Below are 25,573 nucleotides of genomic sequence, written 5' to 3'. Positions count from 1 at the left end.
TTAGTGGAAATTCTCCTGCCCCCCAACCTTGTCCATAGTTACTAACAGTGACAGGGATTGCCATTTGAGACCAGGCAAGAGTGTACAAGCCAGCAAAGCAGACGTGCAGTTTGCAGTGGTGCTCTGCTGAGAAAAGACAGACAAATGGGATTAGCTGATACATTCACCTGCTAGTTTGTTTAGTAGGAGATGCAGGCTTGCTTTTATCAAGACAATATTTTCCACTTTGTATTCTTGTTCCATGTCCCTTCATGTCACAACATCATTGTGTCCTTTCAGTCTTTCCTTTCTGCATATCCTTCTCCTGCCATTTTTTCCTAAATGCATGTTTGTCACTGTTTCATAAGACAGCTTTGGTCTCCCTTCCATGGACATTCATCTGAAAGAGGTCAGGAGGGAAGGAGCTCACCTGAACTTTGCCAGGAAGGAGTGGATAGAAGCATTTTCTTATCTGTGAAACTTTGCCTTCTCAGCTTTCTGCCAGAGGGCAAAGATGCTTACTCAGAGATAATGTGACCCTACTCAACTGTTGAAAACTTTGGTTTACCAAGCAGCATATTTGACTCCATATGTCATGGCTTCCCATTGTCTATGGGAGCTTTTCTGAAATGGAGTGCTTTGTGTAGGTAAAGATTTATGAAAAAGCAGGTGCCAGCACAGCACAGATACCAGAGCTCACCTGTTCTGTCAAAGGTGTCCACTGTAGTATCCCAGTTCCAGCAGGTTCTTGGGAAAATGGGAGAGTGCTTTGAAAATGGTTTGTGAGCATCATAATAAAGTCACAGATTTCATGAGCATCTTTCTTGTACCAGGGAAGCAATATTTTTCTTCTTTAGGATTCAGTATTTTTAAAGCTAGTGGAAGACATGTTATCAACTTCAATAAGAGCAGCTCTGAGGAGTGCTAGAGCTCATATCTTCTGCCTTTTTTAATCTTATATGAGTGAAGGAGTCATCTTCCTCTCCTGGGATGTTCCTCTTCACTTTAATATCACACTAGTAAATTTTTATTCTCTATGGACACCTTTTTGGTATGCATCTTTGCTCTGACTCCATACGTTTATTGTTACCACTCTTGGTAAGTTTTCCATATCAAAAGCCCTTGAGTGCAGCAGCTGTTGGATCAAGCAAGAGCTTTCTTTAGCATTCTGATAATTCTCTTAGATGTGGGCTTGGATAGTCACGGATTCAACTCAGTTTGCTGTTATGGTATGTGCTGTTTGTCTTTGTGAACTGAATGGCTATGAAGGATGTTTAACCAGTCAGATGGAAAGGGATTATGTGATCTGAAGGGGATAACTGGGGGGGCTGGATGCAGTGATCCAAAATAACTCCTCTGACTTTCCCTTTACCCGCCTTCTTCCTGAGGCAGAGCAAGCTGGGCAAAAATGAATGTTTCAGAATTTCTTCCTTAGTAATTTTTACAACTTATGTCCTGTATTCAGATGATTTCTCTTTCTCCTCATTCTGCCCACAGAGAAATAGAAATGGAGTTTTCACAGAGGAGGGATTACATTCTACACTCTTATCTAACTTCCAGTGGCATCAAGAAGGGTTTGACTTTCTCCAGGCCCTTCTCATTCTCATTTGTTTGGTTATGTTAGTTTCCCTATACTACAGTGTGAAGCCAGGAATGAAAATAATGGTCAGCTTGGCACCATGGTGGTTCATAATACTGGGTAACGTATATGCCTCCCAATTTCCTTTAGGTTCCTAGAATTTTATATTGAAATTTCTATTATACCTCTGTTTTAGTCCGTGGTTGCTTTTTAAATGCAAATTCCAGCACATCCCCCCTCTTATTTCCACCCTCTAAGCTTGCCTCTGTGACATTAGTCTGGCTATGCAGTCAGACAAGCCAGGAGAACTATTTTGCTGAAAAAGGGCTTAAAACAAAAAGGGTGATTTCTGCTGCATTTTTTTTTTCCTCCAGTCCTCCTTCATGGTGCAGCTGCATGAATATCCAAAGGGAAAGCATAGTAATGACTGTAGCAGGGCAGAGCTGAGGAGGATGGACTACACAGTTCAGCAGTGATCCAGCTTTATTTTGTGACTTTCAAAGCACTGAGTTGCAATGAAGGTTGAGGCACGCAAAGCGGAGCAGATGCCAGAAACGCAGGCAGAGCTTGCCTTTCCCTTGCCAACAAAGGATCTATTTGTAACACAGGATGCTGACTCCCACCTGGCGGACGGGAAATTCTGGTCTTGAGAAGCGTGCCTGCTACTTAGTAGGTAAAGCTGCTGTGATTTGTGGCCAACCAAAAAGGCACTGCTAGCACTGCAATTGGGATTTCTGTTGAGAAAAAAAAAAAAGCGGGGGGGAGGACTGTATTAAAGAAGAAATATTCTTTGAGTTCGAAGTATTTGTCAGATGATTGGCTAGCAGAACTGTGGTTATCTGCTTCTTATCGTGGGACTAGAAGCTGAGCCCCTGTAATGCAATGTTCATCTAATGCAGGTGTAAGTACTTTATCAGAAAATCCTCATGGAATCTTCTCTCTGTGAGGTACTGAAAGAGTTAAAGCTTCATCTCTGCTCAGCCTAGCAGTATCCAGTTCAGAAGATAAAAGCATCCTTCAGCATGAACAGCCTGCAAAATGTATTTGAAAATAAATTGTTTAATGCCAATTGTCATTAAGAATTTATTTTCAAATATGTTTTACAGTTTGCTCATGCTGAAAGGTCCTTTTATCTTTGTAAATGCCAGACTGTGGGACTGAACCAAATAGGTAGCTTTCCTTTTAAATAGAGTGGAAAATATTGGAGCAAGATTATATCTGTCACAGATTATAATATTTATATATATTTTTCATCAAACCCAAGTTCCCCAAGGACTGTCAGAATTATATGAAGTCTCAGAGTCCTGGATTTTGCATCTGGGTATGTGATTGCCTTAATGGAAGACCAAGCTGTTTGCATTTCCTCTACCAACACTCAGACTTGGTCACATGAACATAAAAGCCAGTCTAAAGCTGTTTATAAGGATGATGCTTGAGGTGACACCATGAGTGCATGTGCCATGCCTCAGCCTGACACTTAGGTTCAAACCTGTCAGTTCTGGCCACATCTGTTACGATTTGTTAGCAACCTCTTGCTTAGGAACTAAGCACCACAGCGAGCTGTAGCCAGTGCTCCGGAGAGCTCCCCGAGTTCTACCATTCTCTGGACAGCATCAATTATTTTACATGCTAAAAATACTGTGAATCCTGTCTCTTCTGGAAAATGATGAATTCCTTTATCTCTTTCTCGGAAGTTCCAGAGGAAATGTAAAACTTCAGTCAATCAAGTTTGGTTTTATTTTGTTCTGTCTTTGATTGTTTCTGGTACTGTGCTGACCTCTAGAGAGATTAAGCTTGCTGACCATTTAGAAGTGGAGCTGAAGTTTTGGATATAGGACTTATTGAGGTTTTTTAATCAATTAAACAGTTTGTGTTCTAGTAGAGCTCAAATAGCTCTATTTAAAATACCTCTAAAATATAGTTTGAATTTATCCTACATTATTGATTTCACAAAATATATCCCAAGCACTTGGGGGATGTAATGGAACTCAGGGTTTGGTCTGTTAGGATGTTTGTAAGCAAATGCAACTGCTCCCAAAAAGGGCAGTCCTTCTTTCCCTGTTTCCCATCACAAGAGGCATGCTTCTGTCTTTGCCTTAGGGCAGGGTGTCTGATCCTCTGCTAAAACTGTTCAGAGAACTAAACAGTGAGAAGGCTGCCAGTGCCAAAGAGACCCTGGGAGCACACAGGTAAGGCAGAGACTGCTTCTTCTGCCAAAAGGGGCAGCAGCCATGAAGCCTGTGGCACTGAGATGAACAGGCATGTTGCAAGTGTTTTAGGTATGTTCCTGATGTGCTGGGGGGATATTCCATATATATATATGTGGAATATATATATAATATATATATATTCTATTATAATTATGATTATATATTATAATATAATATCATGTTCCTGATGAATACTGTGGAAAAGCCTGTTAGGGTTTGTAATTCTGTCCATAGGCCAGCAGGGGGAAGATATGCTCTTAATACCGTAAACCAAATGATAATGGTAAAACTGAATAGCCATTCCCTAGTTCAGCCATCCATCATGGACTCTGGATGAAGCAGCAGACTTAGGTTATATCAGCACGTGGCTGAGAGGACTTATATATATTGTATAAATATTGCATGGGAAATCAGATCTGCCACTTCCTAAAGGTAGAGTAGTGGGCTGTGCAATGTTCACAGCAATATCTGAATGTCATTTTATGTATATGATAGATACAATAATAGATGTCCAGGAGTGTGACAGATGTCCAGTGTTTTTTTGGTGGGGATAGGTATGTAGGGCATAGAAGAGGGCAAATTCTTCCCAGATCCCAGTCTTCCCATGCTCTTCCCTGCTGAAGTTTATCAGGCAAGAGCAGAAAGGAGCCTCTAAGCAACAGAAAGGACAAAGCCACAGACAAGCAGGTACCAGGAGGTGGTGGTGGTGATGGGAGAAGGGAAGCATGGGAAATTAGGAACTATTGGTAAGGATTGTGTGGGTACAACTGAAGAAATTAAGGAAGTGTTACAAGGACAGTGCAGGAATCCACCTGGAGGAATGTGTGGAATTGGACGTCACCATTAATAGCTGTAGGAAGGAGGAGCATGTGTGAAAAGATTAGGAAGGAATAGGAACCTCTCCCTGGCACGTGTTCTCACAGGTAATGGGAACTTTGCAAGGAATAAGGCACAGCTTGACAGCTCTTCTTGCATCTAATAGCACCTTTCTGCCAGCCTGAAGCCTTTTTTCCTGGAAAAGCCTGATACTGTGCTCTTGAATGAGGTTTGTCTGAATGTAACAAAATGAAGCTGCTGTGTTTCTCTGAGGAAAAGCCATAGTAACAATCTAATTAATATGGTATGGGATTTTGTCAGTGCCTTGGCCATTTGTGGGGAAGGGCAGGAGGAAGCAGCATAATATATTCCCAGAGAGGTGAGCTGGGATGGGTATTATTATCGAAAACCTTGTTTCTTGTTGCAAGCCCAGTTTGGTTGGAAGTCATAACTACCAGCAGAGAGGAATTCTGAATATTAAGAATTGCCTTGATTCCTGTTGTGAGGTGGATATTACCAGGCACTGCCAGCAGACAGGCTGACCTGAGAGACAGATGGAGGCAGAGATCCTGGGAGAAAACAAATGCAGATTGTCCACTCAGATTTTCTCTGTGGGACAGTTAAACATGGCTAATACCTGTTCTATTGTTTTTAATAGTTCTGGGTTGTTTGTTGTTTTTTTTTTTTAATGCTTTATGTCACAGGGCTTGTCAAATGGTTAAAGTTGTCATAGCTCTAGAGGGAACCAAGTGCAGGGCTCACATATCCCAGGCAGATGCTAAAATGCAGGAGAACTGTGGCCTGAAGCACTGGGGAATCCTGATAGTGTTGAGCAACTCTGCCTCAAGGAAATACACAAAAAACACAAAGCCTTACCAAAGCTAAATTAGGGTGCACTAGAAAAAACTAAAAACTTTCTGTTTCTCAACAACAGTCTGTTGTAACACCACCAAGTTGTATGAATTTGAAAATTAACTTCTTACTTGATTTGCCCCACTTAAGTAAGAAAACAGTAGGCTTTTTTATTTATTTATTAATTATTCTCTTGGAATAAAGAATTTTCTTATAATGCTGGTCAAATTTGCTGTGATCTCTCTCCTGGCAAAGCTAAGTAATAGGAGTTTAGTGTACATCACAGCTTTTCTCCTTCTATTTTATGACAGTAGTAAGTATTTAAAAAAAAAATAAAAATACAACACTCTCCCAAAACTACAGGCCAAGTCATTGCAGAGCTGTAGCTGTCCAGTTCAGCAGAAGGGCAGTTCTTGGCTATTTTTTTGTTGTTGTTCTGTTGTTTTGTTTTGTTTTGTTTTTTTGTTTTAGTGCTGGAAGTTGTGGGGACCTCTTATCCTAAACATAAATTTCTACATAAGTTTGAAGTATCTGTGTTCCAGGGGGTACATTTTTTATGATCCCTTCTTTGTCTGCAGACTCCGTTTAAGGACTGTAGCTCCACAGAGAGCTTTGAGCTTGCTCCTAAGAAGCCTGTGCTCTGTTCCTGGCTTTCCATCCAGTCTGCTGCTTGGCACTAAGCAGCTCACTTTCCTTCTGCTCTTCCTCATACCCATTAAGTATCTCATCTTTTTGAATGACAAATGCTGGGGCTGGTGCGCCTGCTTTCAATGTAGCCTAAAATCACCCAGGGCAGGGAGGAGTCACCTGATGTCATCCAGGGCTTTGTGAGTTGGTGGTTCCCAAATGGAGCTCTGGGGGCCTGTGGGTGGGTCTGGGAGCTCACTGTAAATGTCCTGTGGGCATTATGGGCCCCCAGTGTTGACTGGGCTGATTGTTGCTCGCTAATCTGCAAGGAAAAAAAGCCAAGGGATAGCTGGTCTAGATGAATGCTGTCTTGTGGGCAGCAGTAACATTAGAAGGCAAAGGTCTGGCATATATCACTGTAGAATTCTCTCATAAAGGGATGTATAGCTTTTGTCACCTCCTTGTTTTCAAATTTAAGCTGTTTACTTCAAATTTGGATTATTATTCCATTTAAACTAAATGCACACTTGGCAGTCATTGTTTAAAATCAGAGATATCTGATGCTTTTTCATTAAGCCATATGTATTATTATTATTACTATTATTTAATTTTCATCAAAACTCAGAGTTTTGTTTGCATTCCTATCCTTTTCCGAAATAAAGAATTCCCTTGTGACCACAATAACAGTTTGTAGCACAGTCTTATGGATATATTTGCACTGGGGTATTAAACTCAGGCTGTATTAAAGAAAAATCTGCCTTGAAGCAGGTTTCTGCCTGAAAAGGTTGTTCACTTTAAGAAATGCAAATTAATCAAAGCTGCAGTTCCAGTTTCTTGCAGTCCCACCTGCCATTCAGGAAGTGTCTGTTTTCAGATGGAATTCCTATGGGGGAGGAAATTCCCCACAGATTAGGAAGGATTTTTCATGTAAGACTATTTTGATTTGTGTAAGGGACTAAAAGGCTATTTTTCATGTCACTGGAGAACTTCCAGCCAAACAGATATTTTTCTTTTGGAGCTTCCTAACTTGAAGTTCTTCTTGTTCAGAAGTAGAGTTCCTAGGAGTTGTTACAACTAAGACTACTTCTTAATGATGTAATTATCCAAAACCTGCATTTAGATAGCAAGAAAAATAAAGAATCATAAGCTGAAGTAAACCCCTATCCTTGTGCCTAGGACACAAATATACAAATTAAAAACCATGGTGTCAGCTCCCTTTCTCTTCAGCAGGTCTGTGGGGCAGATGCAGTCAGATGTGCTGCCCAAAGCCCAGATCCCCACAGTAATCTGGGCAGGGGTACTGTTTGACTATGAGAGTGCATAGAGACTTTCCCTGATCTGTTTTCTAGTTGAAAACACCTTTCAATTGTGTTGGAAAAAAATAAACTGGTTTGGACTTTGGGAAATATGCTTCAATCAAAATCCAGAAGAGGGAGCCCTCCATCAAAATAAGGCTCTGAACTGGATCACAACCAAGATTCACAAAAGTTTCCACTTTCTCATCCACCTGCTTATAAATCACTTGGTGGAATTTCTTGCCTGTCTGCCTATTCTTTAAAGCCTAACAGCTCACAGTTTCTAGCTTTAAACAATATCATTCAATAACTGACATGCATGTGTGAGTTTTTTTAAAAAACTCTGGCTGGACATAACAGATATCGAATTCAGCTCCAGTAAAAGAAGGGGCTTCCATCATCCTGCAAAGCAAAACAACTTTTTTGTGCCATGCTTAGTGTATCAAATAGCAAATTTTGTTTTTCACTCAGAGCACAACCTTCCTCTGCTTTAAGGAACCTGCAGTTATCAACCTGGTTCTTGCTTGGCTGAAGTCAGTAGGGTTTGCTGTTGTCTTTAATGGAAGAGGGAGCAGGCCCTTTAGCATCACAGACTTTTTATACAGGAATTTCTCTCAGATCCTCATGATGAGTAGTTAGCTCTGAGAAACACCAATCTGTATAGCATGTTGAAGCCAAATGACTTCTGATACTCTGTGTGATACTTGTAATGTTCCTTAGGCTTCCTTTTTAACCTTTAATAACAGACCCAAATGTCCAGAAATGCTGATTCCCCAAGTTACATAAATTTCCAGCCACTGAGATTTTGTCTCAGCAGATATTGGCTTTCAAATGTCTAGAGTTTACTGCTTGTCCTAGCACTCTGGTTGTTCACAAGTTAGAGTAGGTTTCAGGTCCAACCCACTAAGAGTGTTCTATCACTTATGTTTCTGCTTTTTTTTTTCCCTTCTTCATCTAGGTATAGCTCCAGGGTTCGTGTAGTTCTCCCACATTACTATGCTGTTCCTCCAGACTCAACTCCAGTGTGACTCAGAGGCATGAGTTTTGTCTAGGAAATAAATTCCTTTTTTTTTTTTTTACTGAGAGAGGATGTGACAGTGACCTTGCCTGATAGGACATGGTTTGGGAAAGAAGGACAAAAGATGCACTGTATTAGGCAAGAGCAAAAAGATCCATGACTCTAGAGTCAGTGGCTAAACTTCCTGTTAAAGAGACCCCAGACAGCCTTTTTTAATCTTTCTTTTTCTTGTATTTTATTTTCTTCTCTATTTTATTTTTTTTTCTTTTTCTCCTCTCTCTTCTCTCTCAGTTTGAGCAAACCACTCAGCTTTTCATATACCTACCCAGGACTGTTACTCTACTTACCTGGACTATGCCCTTATCTAAATTTGCCCCTTGATGTAAGGTTGAATTAATACATTGAATAGCTATTCTAGTCATAAATGTAAAGGGGATGTATTGAGATAGCATACAATATATGGAATTAAAAAAGGAAGGCTAGGTTCTCGGAAATCAAGCTTTCATTAAGATTGTTATCCTGTATAATACCTCTGAGGTGAAGGGTAGCTGCCAGTGTTTCATGCTTACACACAGCAGCTTGTTTGTGCTGTATAGAAGAAGACAGGAATGTAAACATATTTAGAGCACAGTATGTGTATGTTTTCCTTGAGCTTTAGGAAGGAAAACATATATGTTTTACTCCTGAGCTGTGTGCCGTGATTATCCATTTCTGAAGAGTGTTCCAGGTATATTTTGAGGATGGCAGGCACTGTGGCTGACTGGGTAAGTTATGGCCATCCTGAGGTCTGCACGTTATCAGTGGGAAGGCGGCACTGGTCAGGTTACTTCCCTTCCTGTCCCACTGCCAAAACACAAGGTTAGACAGTCAAATTGCCTTCCCCTTGGGTCTGAGTGCTGGAAGGTGAGATCAGGCTGTCACATTTCTTTCTGTTGGAAGGTGAAAATGTATTGGTAAATTAGATCCCTTCCTGCTGCTGGAAGGAGCCTGGATGGGAACACCTGCACCCTGAACCTCTGTTCCTGTTGGGGAAGTCTGCTGCTAGCCAGGAGGCAAACAGGCAGTGGACAATGGGAATGGCTTACAAGCTAGTACACAAGGAGTGCTCTGCCTTCCAGGCCAGAGCAGTGTAATAAGAAAGGATCCAGTTTTTCACACTGACACTTGGGTTTGTTTTTTAATAAAACACAGTGTAATTAAAAAAAACCTAAATCAAATCAGTTCTATAACAGAGCTCATGGGCTGACTGCAGTTAATGCCCTTAAAATAACCCAGTAATATATGAAAACGTCTCCTACTGCCCAAAGACAACCAGTTAACTTCCTTTTATGAAACTGTAGGTCTTTTTATTAGGCTACAAAACTGTTTCAAACAAATGAAAACCAAATGTGTAAAAAATGTGAGTGTTTTTCTTTAAACTCGTACCAAAATAGTGTAAGCCACAGGGCTCTTCAAACGAAGCTCTGCCTCAGCCTCTCCTGCAGCCTGGCTTGGGCTTTTGTGAGTGAATTCAGGGCTCATCTATTGAGCACCACGCTGCACAGTGCTGTTAGAGACAGGACCTACACGCAGTAACGGAGATATTAAGCAGCCATTCGGCATGGAACTATTCAGAGTAACGAACCCTGAGAGATGTGAAAGCATTATGCAACTCAAGATTGGCACATGTTGTGTTCTCCAGCCCAAAATAGTTGCTATTGTGGAGGCAGGCTATTTTAACATTCACAAATGCAAAAGCTTTCAGCACGCACGGTGAACCTATGCCCTGCCTTGTAATATTATTCATTCTGTGCTAAACAGACATGACGCCAAAAGCAGCCCTGCTATAAATGAATGCATCTAATATTGAGATCAATAAGAGCTGCACTTGCTTGCACCAGGGCTGGATTTTTGCCTATAAATTACACACAGTTCCGCTGTGGATGGAAAATATAGCAACCTCCTGTGAACGTAAAACTCAGCGTGTCAGCTGTAGGATTTTGCTTTTCAGTGATTGCTTCCTTACTGGAGAACAATTACATTCAAGTGGGAAATGTTTTAGCAACAAGATCTTTGTGTACTGCCTGAACGTGCTCATGTCTTGGCCTCAGCGAAAACAATCCATGTGTAATGATTATGGTCCAGGCACTTAGGTCTTGAATTCTCATAAAGTCCTTGTAAAGACTAAATGCCAGGCTGTTTTGGGCAAGAGACCAGTAAATGAGACTGCAATAAGTTGTGTTACTGTACAGAGCAAACCTTAGTAAGCAAAATACACAGGTTTTATTTCCTCTATCTGTGAGTCTTGTCTGGTGAGTTAGTCTTCCCATTAAATACACCCTCATCCAGCTCATACTTCAGTCAAAGGCTAAATCCCTACTCATTTATTTACCTGACCATGCACATGGTACTTGGTGCCAAGACTCATTAAGGTATGTAGATTGTCATATTTTCCTGTAAAATGAAGAAGAATCCAGCTCCTAAGTGTTCTTGATGCTTTTGGACTGCACTGGATTTAGGAATATGTTGCCAAATTTAAATTTCTAGCTGTGCCACTCTAGCTCATGAAATTTTTCTGCTGTGTGCTCCATAGCAGGAGAGGGCTTGAAGGATGAATAGCCAAATGGGTCTAGGACATGGAAATTCCAGAGAAAACCATCTAATTCATTAGAGATATTGGGCGGGGGTCACACAGCATGCAGGTCCACAGAAACTTTTTGGGGTTTTTTTGGCTCCCCTTCTATTACATGTGTAAACAGTCTTTGTGCGGTCCGTAGAAAAAGCAAGCTGATGCACAGAAGATAATGTATTCTATCTTAAAGATGAAAGTAATTAGAAAATATGATACTGCATTTGAAGAAAAACTGTGATCTTGCAGTTAAATTGTGTAGAACAATGCATATCTTCAAGAGGTTTCACATACATCCTTAATTTGAAATATTTTCTGAATATTAAGTGTTAAGAATATTGTGTGCACTCTCAATGCAGTTGCTTCTTAAAGGAGTGTAGATTATATATTCCACCTAGTTTTCTATGGAATGATGTATGACATTTGGTCAAATACACTGTTCTCTCAGGATAAATTATAAAGTACTTAAATGTATTTTATTACACATTATACTTAATCTTCAGGCAAAAATGTGTTTTTGTCAAAATATTGATTTGTATTATCAGGGCACATTGTATAAAATCCAAGACTGAATTTCATTTTAGGGAACTGTGCAATTTGTCTAACCATTCCAAGGAAAAGGACATCAAATACTTATGAGCAACTGTGTTGGTGAAATGAATTTTAATCATGTTTATCATCCTTCCAGATACACTGTACAATGGCATTTGATAAATTTCACTCCCTAGACCTTAGTCTGATCACTGATGAGATAGGAATGTTACAACGTCCTAGTGGCATCGAGCTGGATTCCTGCTCTTAATAGAGTGCTGATAATATAGACACTAGTAATTTATCTGTTACTTAAGAAAAATTAAATCTGATTTTGTGAAAGGAGGGAAAACAAATAAATGAATATAGGTGAGAATTAATGTAGACATACCCTGCAGTAAATAATTGGTGTCTAGGGGTTTTAAGGACTGAATGTATTTGAGGGCTTGTTTTTTCTTTCTATCATGTGCTTAAACTTGAGAGTCATGAAACAGAGTATTTAATTTTCATTGTTGCTTTTTGTTTGACTTTCCTACAGATTTTCCAGATGACCTTGGAAAAATTGGATGGGGCTAATTCTGCACTGGAAATCAATGGGCCATATTCCACAAAGAGATGAGGACTGAGACTGCATCCTCCCTCTGCTCTTACAAAAGAGGCCAACAGTGTACTCCTACCTCCTTTTTGGGGTACAGCAAACCTAAATCACCTGCTATTTGCAAATATTCTAGTGTCAAAAATAGGCTTCCTCTGCTTGAATCTGCTGGGACTCTGAAGAGCAGAGCTTTCTCGGGTTGTGGGTTACCCAGCAGAGGGCAACATCACTCTCACACATGAAATCTATTTGTACGCTGCTTGATCCAAAACTTGCTGAAAGCAAGAGGATTCTTTTCTTTGGCCTTTATAGCTCTGTTTAAATGCAGATTTTTACTGTATCTCAATATTAGCCTTGAAATGAAATGGCAGTGTATTAGCACTCCCATGGCACTGTTGGCAGCTAGCCTTAGGAAAAAAAAACTTCAAAACCTTCCAGTGCTGGCCAGAAACACAATAGCAATTTTTATTTTGTTGGTGGTTGATACAGTGCTAATATCCTTAACAGCTGTGACTGAGAGGTGCTTTGAGTGTTGCAAGGCTTTAGTTAACTTTTGTCACTCTTATCTATTTATTTGATATGTGACCCAAGGGTATTTGAGGTACATGTCACAGGAGCTAGAAAAGAAACACATCAGGTGGATCCTGAACTCATGGAAACTAATGGCAGCATTTTCTTTCATTTTCCATGAGGCTGTGCCTGAGCTTCCCCTCAGAGCTTATGGCTCTCAGGGTCCTTGGGGCACTGCTGAACCTTACTGACCCTGACCAGCTTCTCCCCTCTCTCCAGGAGACCAGTTTCATCATGGAGCTTGGCACTCAGTCCTGGCATGAACTATGTATGCTGTGGGCATGTTTATCTCTGGCCTTGCCTTCTGGATGGACCCCTGTCCTGTCTCCAGTCCAACCTCTTGCCCTCGTCTGCTGGACAGACCTTGGAAGTGCCTGGTTACTTTATCTGGTCAGAGGCTGCTGATTCATTGCTGTGACCACTGGGCTCTGCCCCATCCTCAGACCCTGTGGGACTGCTGCTCTACCAGTGAGGGCATGGCCTGAGCTGGGTCACCTGTGCTTCCTGGTTTGATCCACTCATGGAACAGCCCTGCTCCCACTGCTCATGCGGGCTCAGCTAATGCCCTGGGAGAAATACCCAATGGGAAATCCAGTCAAACCCTCTAGAGCACTTGAAGTGAACAGAGGGGTTATAATAAATCTTTGCAGCATCACAAGTCTGTGTAATGCAAAAATGTGCAACCCAGGAAATAGAAATAGTTGTATACAGCTTAACTGAGTGGTAAGCAGCTCCTGCTGGAAGCTGGTCTTTAAGGTATCCAGATCTATTAAAGAAATGGTTAGTCTCCAGCCTTGCAGAGAACAGCTTGAAAAGTGAAGAACTACAGAGGTCAGAAGAGTAAGAATTGAAAATAGAAGTATCCAGACAACCCACCTTACCTTTACTGCACTTGGAATTTCGGAAATCAGGTGGATTTTAGGCTTACTTCATGATTATTGCCGTTTATTACCTGATGCTTGGATGCCTGTGACTAGCCAGACACAGAAGATGACAGGCAGTAGTATTTTTTGTTCACTGTGAGGCAAAAGGGGAAAACTTCACTCAGTTTTCTATTAAGTTTTCCTCTCCAAGTATCAAAACATAGAACAATAGAAACATAGAAACAATCTGAAATTCTGTTGGTGGGAAAATAGCTATCCTCAGGGTATTTACCTATAGGCTATCAATTAATTCACCTTTTATATTCTCTTCCTTTTTCTCTTTTTTTTTTTTTCATTGAAGAAATACAGCCTTCAGAATGGTTGGGATTTTTTTTTTTGTGGTTGTTATTAATATGAAATGCAAATACTTGTATAAAATTTGGAACTGAGTAGTTGATACTTCATATGTGAGCCTCTGAGTCCTCTATCTTTCATGTCAGGGAAGGACAATTTCAAGGGTGTTTCTGCATGATCCCTGCACTGGCTTTGTTTTTTGAGTTGAAGTGGGAGGAGTGTCATTGTTAACTAGCTAATTGGAGGGAGAAACTTGTCCAGCCCCTAATGGGAACTGCACCATTTAACAGGAGCTTCACGATGAATGGAAGGGATTTAAGATGCCAAAGGCTTGTCTGCTTGGTGTAAGTAATGCCTCTTCCAGCTTTAATAGATGCAAGGAGACAGCAGGTTTTGTGTGGAAAATGTGCCACTCTGAAGTGAAAACAGGGTATTGTTCGCAAACTAGATTTGGAGAAAAGTGGTATAACAAAGTTTAAATTCCTCATTTGCACAGTTCTCCCGTGGGAGAGGGCTTTGAAAGTGCTTCATGTTGCTTTTTCCCTGTAAAAACACACATCAGGTGTACATCCTCAGCTCCTGCCTCTACATCTGCCTCCACCTCAGGGTCAAACCTTCATATCCTGCCATGTTGGATACCAGTGCTATTGGATCAATGGCACTGGGTGGAAAGATTTTGGGATCTGCCAGTACAGGTCCAGGAGCAAAGTTTTCCCTGTTGCATATCCCTAGGTGTGTTTGCACTCTGTAATGAGCATAGTGCAGCACTAGGAAGGGTGCAGGAAGACCTGCTGTAATTGCTCAGTTCAGATGACTTTAATAGCCTGTGCTGGATCGTGGGATAAGGTGGGCATGCACTTCTGAGAGCAAAGCTTGAGTGAGGGACTGCAGAGTGTCCCTTCAGTGTGACTAGGAGTAACAGGACTGATAAAAAGAGATGTTCTTTCTCTTCCCCTTACTAGAAACCTCCAAGGTTGTGCTAACACTTCAGACAGTTACTTGTTTATATTTGCGTGGCTTTGAAAAAGTCTTTTTAGCAAGGATGAGTATTGCTTCTCTTTACAGATCACAGCTCATCTAATGAATGAAATAAGAATGCTTCTGCCTTGAAGCACAAGTGCTGTGGCTCTTACTGCTTTTTATTCTCTTGTTACCTTCATCCCCAGTTCTGAGATTCAGTCAGAGAGAACATCCTCTGTGGGACACTGCCTTTCATTGCCATTTTTCTTTCTCCCTGATTTCCTGTTATCCTGTTCTCATGTAGTATTAATGCACAAGATGATGATTCTGGAATGAGTTGACAGAGGTTTCACTGTCTGTTTTACTGGCAGTACTGAGTATTGCTGAAATGTTAGTCACTAATGTGAAGGCACTGATTTGTAGTATGTACCAACACTTGCAGTTGATGAATCAGCGGGTTTTACTCTTTGGTTATCAGATTCACACATTTCCTATTATAAAATTTTGGATACATAGATTTCTGCAAAGCACGTATGAAATAATTTATTTTAGTCAACTGTCTTGGTCCTCATAGAGCATGAGTCCATTGAGCAGAGACCTTGATTTGAAACAAAAGTGCTTTCAAAGTAAGGTATCTAACCTTCACAGAGTGGATTAATTATTTTAATTAATTACATTAATTATTAATTAATGGCAATGCTTGAGGGTTTTTTTTACATAAAAGGTACTATTTCATTGGAAGGTTATGTGTATTTTTCCAGTAGATTTAATTGTGAAAATGATTTTGAGAAAATAACGCCTCACCACTACTAGTGAATAAGGCAGCTGAAATTCCTCCAAATTCATAACCTAAATTAAAGTTCATCTTCTCAAAGGATTGTGTCAGTAATAACATGCAAAGCATTTCTGTAAATTGTAGGAATCTTACGGAATAAATTATTTGGGCCTGCCAGACTGGAGAAATTGTAAATGTATCACTGGTGAACAAAAGAAAATTATTTGTAATAAGGCACACTGTTTAATGTTTCTGAAGTTGTTCCTATCAGAAAAACCATGTTATGGATGGCAAATGCTACTAAGGCTCTCTATAAATATTTTGTACGGTCAATGTCTGTAAAAGGACTAAGAGAGTCTTTCTGATGATCATATCCTAGACAGAAAACAGCACAGCACTCAGCTGTGCAATTAGATTTGTACAGCCTACAGTTAGTTTTCTGGAGTGAAAACTGGTCAGTAAAATTTTCCTGAAATTAATGCTGTCAGTTTAAGTCAGTGCTATCAACTGCATCATTTCCAGTCACTATTTCTATCATGCACATGAAGCCCATTATCCAGGACTGTTGTGCTTAAGTGTCACAGAACTGGCATATGTCTGTCTGGCATAACACATGGATTTCCTTTAATCAATCCTATTTGAATGGGAGCACTAGTTCCCTCTTTAGCATGTTTTTATAAACCACATATTTTCATTTTAGGAAGGTATTTTTCAGCACATGTTGATAGTTTAAGTAAGTATGTAGTTATGCTCATAAATGAAAAATACTTTCTTATCTGTTTTTTTCCTTTCTTCTTTTTTTCATGTTTTACTCTAATGGCAGGCAACATGAAGATACGGATAGTGAAATTATTTCATACTCTTTTCAGGTTTTTGTATGTTGACTAAAATGACTCAAACCCGTGATTTTTGGGTCTGTGTTTCCTTTGGATGGATCAGTTCACACAGAGGAAGTACAGTATTCTCTCTGTTTCATAAAATCCTCAGCCTTAGAGCTCCTTTCTGGTTTGTAGTTGACTCTCTCTGTATTTCTGCCTTCTGTCAACTCCTGCTCCCAGTACTGGAGTGGTTTCCGAGAAGATTGACTAAATACTTTTATTCTTTAGTGTCTGTCCAAATCCCCTGACATTGTCTATTGTCTGAGGCACATAAAAATTTCTTCTAGAGGAAAGTGCCAGAACACTAATACATATTGTCAGAGACATTGTTCCAGTACTCAGAAATAGACTCTGATATGCCATTCAACACTGTTATAGCGTAAAGCTTGGGGCAGAGATAAAGAGAGATCCTCATCTAAGACACTGGAAGGAAAAGAAAGAAACTAAAAACAAACTTGGGGGAAAAAAAGAGATGGCAGATCCTGAGGCAGTTTGAATAGTATTTGAGATTGGGATAGATTTTATCAGCGTGGTAAAGTAAGTCAGTGTTAAAATTAATCTGTGAAGAAGCAAATTATTTATTATTACACTTATTAGGATTTTAATGATTTTTGAATAAATATGCTGGAATTCTTTTCAAACAATCTAGAAAGATTCCAAATGTGGATGCAAAATGTCCACAGAACTGGGCAATATTTCCAACAGTATGCTCGTTATATAATTATTTTGAAGTTGTTAGTGTTGTTTTTCTACTAACATGCTTTTGCAGCTTCTGTAGTCATACATGTAAATCATACATAACATCAGCATATTGCATCAGGAATTTACTGTTTATGGCTATTAAATTGCCAGTCTTTAATTCTACCTGACATTAAAAGCATGTTAAGCAATTGGCAAGACCAAAGTTGTCCCTCATATTAGGAACAGTTTTTGCAAAGCGTTAGATGTTTCTGAATCAAAAACTGGCATTTCTCAAACACAGATGGTATTATTGGGCCAAATCCTGAGCTCTTAAGAATGCTAGATTTTTTGTGTATTTGCACGAACATCCTGTTTTGAAATCTTGTTCTGTATATATGTTTGAAGAATTATTTGTACTTTTTCAGAATATTCCCATTTTCTGCACAAATCTTCTGTACTGTAAACCCTGTCAAAAGTGACGTGTCAGTGAAGAAACCAATTGAATAGCATTGGAGCTGAACTCTCTGGTGCCCGCTCCTCTCTCTGTTAGCCTCGGGATTCCCATGCCTGATGTTCTGAAGCACATCCTTTCATCTCCAGGTGTTCCTTGCTTGGGCAAACAGGATGAAGTTTTCAACAGCCTTTCCCGTCTCAGCTCTACTGGAGAATTTCCTAAAGACTGGCAATTCTCAGAATCCCCAGGCCTCATGGAAAGTGTCCCTCCTCTCTGTTACCTAGCAAACATTTTGCCTCTGTTGTGCATGCCCTTGTTGTAGCCCTGATGGGTCTGCAAAGCAGAAAACAGATGTGGGTAGAGCTCTGTGCTCCCCTGTGCAGCCCTGGGGGTGTTGTCACTGCAGTCTCCTGTGCTTCCCCTCCTGCCTTTACACCTGCTCAGTTTGCTGTGAAATCTGTGCAGAGTAAACAAGGAACTGTCACAGCTTTTGTCACCCTGTGAGTGGTTGGGGTTTAGCCTCGAGTATGTAAGGCAGAATATGACTTCCAGCAATGTGAGGTGAGGAAACAGAGTGGAGACACAGCAGGATATGAGGGTTTGGCCTTGAGGTGAAATGGAGGCAGATGTAGAGGCAGGAGCTGAGGACGTACACCTGATGTGTGTATCCCCCTGCCTTATTCAATGAAAGGGTATTTTGTTCTCCAGGAGTTTTCCTGAAGGGTTTCTTTCACAACAGCAGAGATCAGCTTAGAGTTATGTAAAGTTGAGGGGTTGAGGTTGCAGCAAGGTTTGAAGCACAGCTGGAGCTTCCAAACATCTGTGTGCATGACTTCAGACCTGTCTGAAGGACTGGAGCCCTCCTTGGGAAAAAAATTCTCTTAAAAATTCCTCTAGAGAAGAAGTCATTTCGCATATTCGCTGCTGAAGCACCCCTGCATTTTGCATTAGGAGGACATTTACAAGGACTAAGAGGCAAGATGTATAGGAGAAAATTGACACCCAAGAAAAGAATAACTATTGCTTTTTGAAGCTTGCAGAGGAACAAGTGTTAGATAAATGCATATGACAAACAGATCCCGTTTGATCTCTGTAAGAAGATTTGACAAGTCAGACACACAGGAGCCATAAATTACCTGTAATGGCAAAAATTACATCAGTTATAACCTTTTAAGCAGTTGTGCCTCATACAGCATCAATTCAGAGATAGTAATCTAAGGAGAACCAGTCTCTCTGTGCATGATTCCCTTGTAATATACAGCTACAAAAGTAAGCTGTGTATGATTTTCATAAGACGTGATAAAAATCTAATGGTTCTAGGCTGCATACCGTAAACCTGTGCAGATAACTGGCTCACACTAACTGATAAACATACTGGGCCAGAAAAACCATTTTTTACTTTAAAAAAGAAATAGGAGTATGATTGAGATGTCATGGTGTGGGGGTACTGCATGGGGAAGATTCCCATAATCAGTCATCAGGCTGTTTCAAAGACAAGCTGTGGAGCTGGAGGGGCGTGGGGGGTGCCAGTGCTGCAGAGCAGCCTGTGAGGATTTTTGTGCCTGTGAGACATTCTGTGCCTTCTTTAGAGGATCACCCTAGGTGAGGTAGCTGTCTTTGCTTTGGTGCCTGGCTTGCAAGTTGGTAATGAAGGTGGGAGGGGATGGGAGGGAGAATCACAGGTTCATTAAGTTTGGAAAAGACCTCCAGCCATTAGCCCAGTACCACCATGTGCACCATCAAGCCACCAGCACTTCCCCAAGTGTTACATTCACGTGTTTTTTGAACACTTCCAGCAGATGCAGCAGGTAGCACTTGGGTACTGGGCTGACCACCACTGGCAGCTGAGGAACAGGCTGGTGTAGATCTGAGCTGTGTATGACACCCCTGCCATCAGGCATGACAGCACAGGTCCTGTCAATGACCTCTGCTAGGGGCTTGCTTCCCTTTCTCCCCTAATGGCAGGGCTTGATTTCCTCTTGAGCCCAAGGAGCATGTAGGAAAGGCTGTTCCCACCCTGTGCATGGCCTTGCTTGTGCTCAAGCAGCTGCTCTTGGGGCTGGAGGAAGGACTTCCAGGGCTGGCTTTGCTTTTACGAAGTCTCTGTGCACATCTCCTTGGTGTGCTGCCTCAGCTGGGAAGGGAGGCACTTTGGCAGTCCCAGAGATGAAGATGAACTAATTTTGGAGCCAGTACCAGGCAGCCTTGCAGTCCCAGCAGAGAAGGCTGCTAGTGCTGTGGCTTGGAGCATCTTCTTTTAGCTCAGTGGTCATTTTAATTCACTTTTTATTACTGCCTGTTACTTCACACCTAAAGGCCAAAATTCTTGCAAGGCTGCTTTCCCAGATACTTCCCCAACAAGTTGAATCACACTGAGAAAAGCTGCTGCCTGGGATTTTTCCCCTCCAAAAAACAATTTGTTTATATGGTAAGGAAAGCTCTATTTGTACTAACTTTTTGGTAGGATAAGAGAACATTACACACAGGTTCTAAGAACTGCACTTTCTGTCCCTGTGCTGCTTTCTGTCAGCAGGCTAACCACATGTGCTAGGAGCAGCCTGGGTGCTGGCAGGCTGAGGTGGGCTGGGAGCAGCCTTGGCTGGGGGCTGCCCAGGGTCAGTGGCTGATGGCCCCATCATACTGCTGGCCCTGAAAAGGTGCTGGCTGTCATGTTGCTCTTCAAAGTGGCCCTGGGCTGGGGGCAGGTCCTAGTGGCAGCCACAGGGGTATTGGTGGGATCAGGCTGGGCTGCCTTGTGCTGGGCACAGATGGGCACAGCCCTGGGCTGACTGCAGGAGCCCTCAGGGCCAGGGGAGTAGAGGAGTTGGGAAGAGATGATGAGCCTGGGAAAAGGAGTGGATGGTAGCAAGGTAGTAATTTAATTTTTGTCTCAGCATCCAACTCTATTTTAATTGGCAATAAATTACATTATTTTTCCCCAAGTTGAGTCTCTTTTTGTCCTTAAGTGATGTCCGTGACCCACGAACTTTTCCATCTCATTTTCATCCCCTTTCAGAATGCAATGATGTAGCTGCTGCATGGGGCTAGCTAGGTCTTCAGGAAGGGGATACTCCAGCAGTCTTTCCTTCTAGGGCATCACTTTCATGTCAGGGTTGAGGTGCTAATCCTTGATGTACAACTGGTAGGGTTTTCAATTCTGTCAGTACAGAGAGGGTGGTAGTTGCTGCTTTAACTCAGGGTTTTCTGAAACTGTGGGACAGCAGAATTGTCTGTATGACTGCCCTGGCCCTTCTAGGTCCAAATTTTTCTTCTGGAAAAAAGAAAATCAAGAAGATTGGATACAAACAGCTGAAAAGCATGAAGGTGATGAAACTCAGCTTTCTGGGAAGATTCTGATTCAGATAGCTTCTGATTCAGAACCCAATGTGGAACATTTCTTTAGCTTTTCATGTGACCATGACCAGGCTATGAAGTAGGTGAGAACAAATCTCTTGAATGGGCAATACAGTGCAAGAGGATATTTTACTTTTAGTTGGCTTTCCTAGAGAAATATGTTATATCCAAAGAATATGCCTGTCGCTTTGCAGAATCTTTTAGAGCTTCTGCATGCCTTCATCTAGACCTAGAAGAGCTGCAGGTCCCAGAAGCTCTGACAAATTAATTGTAGAAAACTTGGATGTTGAACAGGCCCCAAATGAGAGCGAATGCTGAGGGAGAGAGGGGAACTCAGCTGAAACATATTGTGCTTGGTAACTGTCTGGCCATCCCATGCAGGTGTCCTGTGCAGGTAATTGGAGCCCAGCGAGGTGCAGGCTGGCCTGGATGTGTCCCCTCTCCCTTGCCAGCAGTGGAGGGAGAGGCACAAGTCTACAGGAAACAAAGCTTTGTTGCCTTTATGAGAGAACCTACGTTTCTCCCAAATGCCTCAGAAAAAGTCTATTTATTTATTTATTTTTAGCAGCATGCCTTTCAGTAGGGTTTGCAGATGGCAAGGGTCGGTGTTCTGTGATGTTCTGTCTGTCTGCCCTAAATTCCTTTATTTTGAGTTCACTGTGACTTCCAGCAGAATCATCTATATTTGCTGGTATAAATGGATGCAACAGTTCATCTTTAGTGTAAATATAATTTATGTTATTAGCAAAAACAAAGACATCAGTTTTTTCCTCTAGTTTTTTTTTTTTTTTTTATGAGTTGTCAGAAAACTGAACTCTTGCTACCCCAGAAATTTGAGCCTAGGGAGTTCAGTGGTTAGTATATGACTACTCCAGGGGAACAAAAGGTACCTTTCCAATTAAAGTTAATAGAGGGATAACTTCAGACACACAAAAGGAAAAAAAGACACCTATAAGTCATGGTGAGTTCAAAAGGAAAGAATTAAGGTAGGCACACAAAGCATCATGGGAAGTGCTATTCAAGGTACCATGTCAAAAAGGCTGATTAACAGCAGTTCCAAGTCTACCTGATCACCAGGGAGTCTTACTGATAAAAATTATTTCCCCTCCAGAGAGAAGAATCTCCCTGAACTGAACAAATGTGTCACTTTTGAATAAGGATTCATGAAAAGGTAGAAGAGGAGAAGAAAAAAGAATAAAGGTACGCATTCACCAAAAGATCTGAAATGTGTAACTTGTGACTGTTTATCAGTCTTTAAGTTCTGAATGAAACCGCAAGTCATATGTCAGTGAGCAAGGATTCAGATCACTAGCTTTGCATTTCTTTTTTTTTTTTTTTTGTTTAAAAGTGGCTGTTTGTAGATAAAATTCTCTGGTGTTGGTTGTAATTGCAATCAGAGAAATCTAATGGCTTTGTTTGATGTGTTGGTTAGACCTTCCAGGCTGTAAGGCTTTTCAACAGAGTCCTCTAAAGATATTGATTGAATTCTGGAGCTACTTTGTGGAATCTGGTGGTCTGTATTGTGTGCAGAACTCACACTAGATTAATGTAATTGTAAATTCTAGGCATAAAATACATTTATTTTAGGTCACTAATTAATTTTGATTTTATTTCTCGCCCTCCTCACCCCCAATTTTATTTCTTTAGGTTGTTTTAAACACAGTGAGCTTTGCAGAAGAAAAGAGACATGAAAGAAAATGCAATTAGAATGTCTTTTTGTGAGCATGATGTACAAATGCCATTTTTTATTTTTTGTAATTTGGCCCTTATCTGTTGTTTGATCTTTTATAACTGTCATATATATTTACATGGTATTTTGGAGGAATTTCTGTTTAAATTGCCTTTTTATGTCTTTCTTCATACCCATGGTTTGTTCCTCCTTTTGTGGTGATGTGGAATGGGTTAGAGAACACGACTGGCACAGGTAGGGGGCAGGTCAATATGAAAATGTGAGCACTTGAGATGTGTTGTGCAGGGTGGTGTTTGGAAGAATTACAGTGGACTGTATGTTTGTGAGCTGCTTTCTCAGGGCTGCTGCAGTAGATGTGTGTTAGGTGTCCTGTGCTTTGACACTAACTGATGAAATTCAGGAAAAGCTCTGCACTGGCTAGAGTAGGTTTTGTTGGACTGCAGCAATTTGAGATGCAGAAGGGATGAAACAAATGGAAGCAGTGGGTTCTTTGGCTGCAGCTAGACAGGAGAAAATTATCAAGTCCATGCTGTGCTGTCTGGGCAAAAATGGGATGACTTTTTGACCTTCAGGCAAGTTATGAGAAGCTTCACTCAGTAAAAAAAAGAAATTAATGCTGTTTACCTACAAAATGGCTGTAGAAGGAGACTTTAGGTAGCAAACTGCTAACTGAGCAATCTTCTGTCTTGAAAAGGGAAATTAGGAGTTTGCCTAGTTTATTGTATGTTCTAGATAAACTATAGCCTTCTGAGAAATCATTCAGGGTTTTCCCTCTGTTTGGCTCAGCACTTAGAAAATCAGTGGGTAGTAAGTTACACCTTACATTTGTGATATTTTGTAAAAGAGAAATTCTAAAACTTTATGTTCTTCTATTTGTTTTCTCTAGATGTTATTAATTATGTTCCCATTGTTTGTTTGTTTTTTTTTCTACTTGGCATTTTTAATGTTATTACTGCTATTACTAGTATTTAAATGTTAGAGTGGGCTTTCTTAAGCTCATTTCCTGACGGCTATCCTTAACACCTTGGGGAGCTGTAGAGTATGAACTATTTCATTCACTTTCAGTGTCTCATTGTTTATTCATAATGGCAGTGTAAAAATGCAGAAAAATACAAAAAGAGCAGTCTAATTGTAGTATCAATTTCTCCTAAAAATGCATGTGTATATATAGAAATATGTGCACCCGTAAAAGAGATTAAATTAAATAATATTTTAATTTTTACATTATATTATGTTCCATATTATGTTTTATGGAATATTTCAATAAACCTTGGGAAAATTCTATGTATAGTTAAAATACATATTAGCATTTTCAAACAGATGCATATTGCACACAATTATCTGGAATATACTTTAATTTAATCTATTTGTCCACTTGGTGTTGTTCCAAACAAGAGAGTTCAACATTTGGTAAGAGAAAAGGAAGGTTATTTTTATTTTCTTTATTTGACTGAAGAAGACTACCACACAGAAAGCAATTTATATGCATTAAGTGTTTAGTTCGCAATCACCGGGCAAGTCTCCTGAGAAGGAAAAAGAAGCAGTGTTGTTTGTGTTGTGTTTCTGTTTGCTCCTATTAACATTTCTTTGACTGGGTTATCCTTTGTGGAGACAAGAGAACCATGTCCTTGCAACCCACATGACCACCATCCAGCTCCACGTGTAAGAGCCTGGATGCACCTCTGAGCTCTCAGATATTCCGCTGGAAGATTTGGATCCTGTAGCTCTCAAGGGACTGCTGGGCTGTTTCTCTGCTCTTTACTTGAGGAAACACTGTAGGCTTCTGGCGTTGCTGATTTTCATGTAGAAGTCCCTGTGTCGTCTAGTAAGCAATTTTAAAACACACATGTTTTGGGAATTCTGTTTGAAGGAAAATGACAAGCATGTTTAGAAAATCACTGCCTTTTTGGCAGGTGAGCTGACAGCAGGCTTCAAATGTAATTGATTGGCGGCTGATTTAACATCAGTAATTTCAGCAGACTGTAATGTTTGACACCAGTTTTCTAAGGTGTTGTATAAGGTGGGAATAGTTTCTGCCGAATGAAGAATTTCTTTGTCACAATAGGAGGAAGTCAGGAGAAGGTAGGTTAGCTGTGAAGAAGAAGAAAAAAAAGGCTTTTGGTTAAGGTGAAAAGAAATCATATCATTATTTGCTTTAACCTGTCATTGGTTTTTCTCTCTCCCTGAAAATTTCTGTTTGCAAAAGTTTCTCAAGTGAAGAGTTTTACATCTTGTGAATCTTCAATTTCTTTTTTAAAAGATTTAATTTCTTTCTCTCTTGGATATTAAATATAAAAATTCTCTTTAATATTTTAAAAGTTGCTTTAACAATATGAATCTCCCATAGTGAGGAGATTCCTCCTCCTTCTACCTTCTTGCATTCAATTGGATTCTCATTTGAACACATTTCATTACACACGTGGTTTTACTAGAAATAATAATAGTTTGCATTTATTGTTTAGAGTATGTAATACCTTTCCTTTAGTTTCCTGTACTTTATCAGTGTTTAGTTGAAACTCTCCCATGTATCAAAATCGCTTTGCTCCTGCCTACTTGCCTTTGCCTCTTTACATTCCTTTTTTTGATCTCGTTTTGTTCTATCAGGTAATCAAAGTAATTTGTTGGTTTTTTGGTTATCTTCTTGCACAAACTTGGCCATGCCATCTTTCACACTTCCTTTTACAGAGTAACCTTGCAGAGCACATAAGCAGCTCTGTCCTTTGTCCCGCTGAAGCCTACCCTGTTACATCCATCTCTACTGTGCTGTCTTAGGGGAAAATTGCTCAGCATGCCATTAAAGCAATGCTGTGATTATGCTGGTTGTAGCTTTCCATCTTCCCCCAGCTTCAATTTACTCTTCTGGTTTTCATACTGTTTTGAAAAG

Source organism: Pseudopodoces humilis, chromosome 1 (assembly GCF_049639895.1).
Source record: "Pseudopodoces humilis isolate 2021_Gansu_Grassland_sample_001 chromosome 1, ASM4963989v1, whole genome shotgun sequence".
In the NCBI taxonomy this organism is placed as follows: Eukaryota; Metazoa; Chordata; class Aves; order Passeriformes; family Paridae; genus Pseudopodoces; species Pseudopodoces humilis.
Note: the sequence above shows the minus strand (reverse complement) of the source record.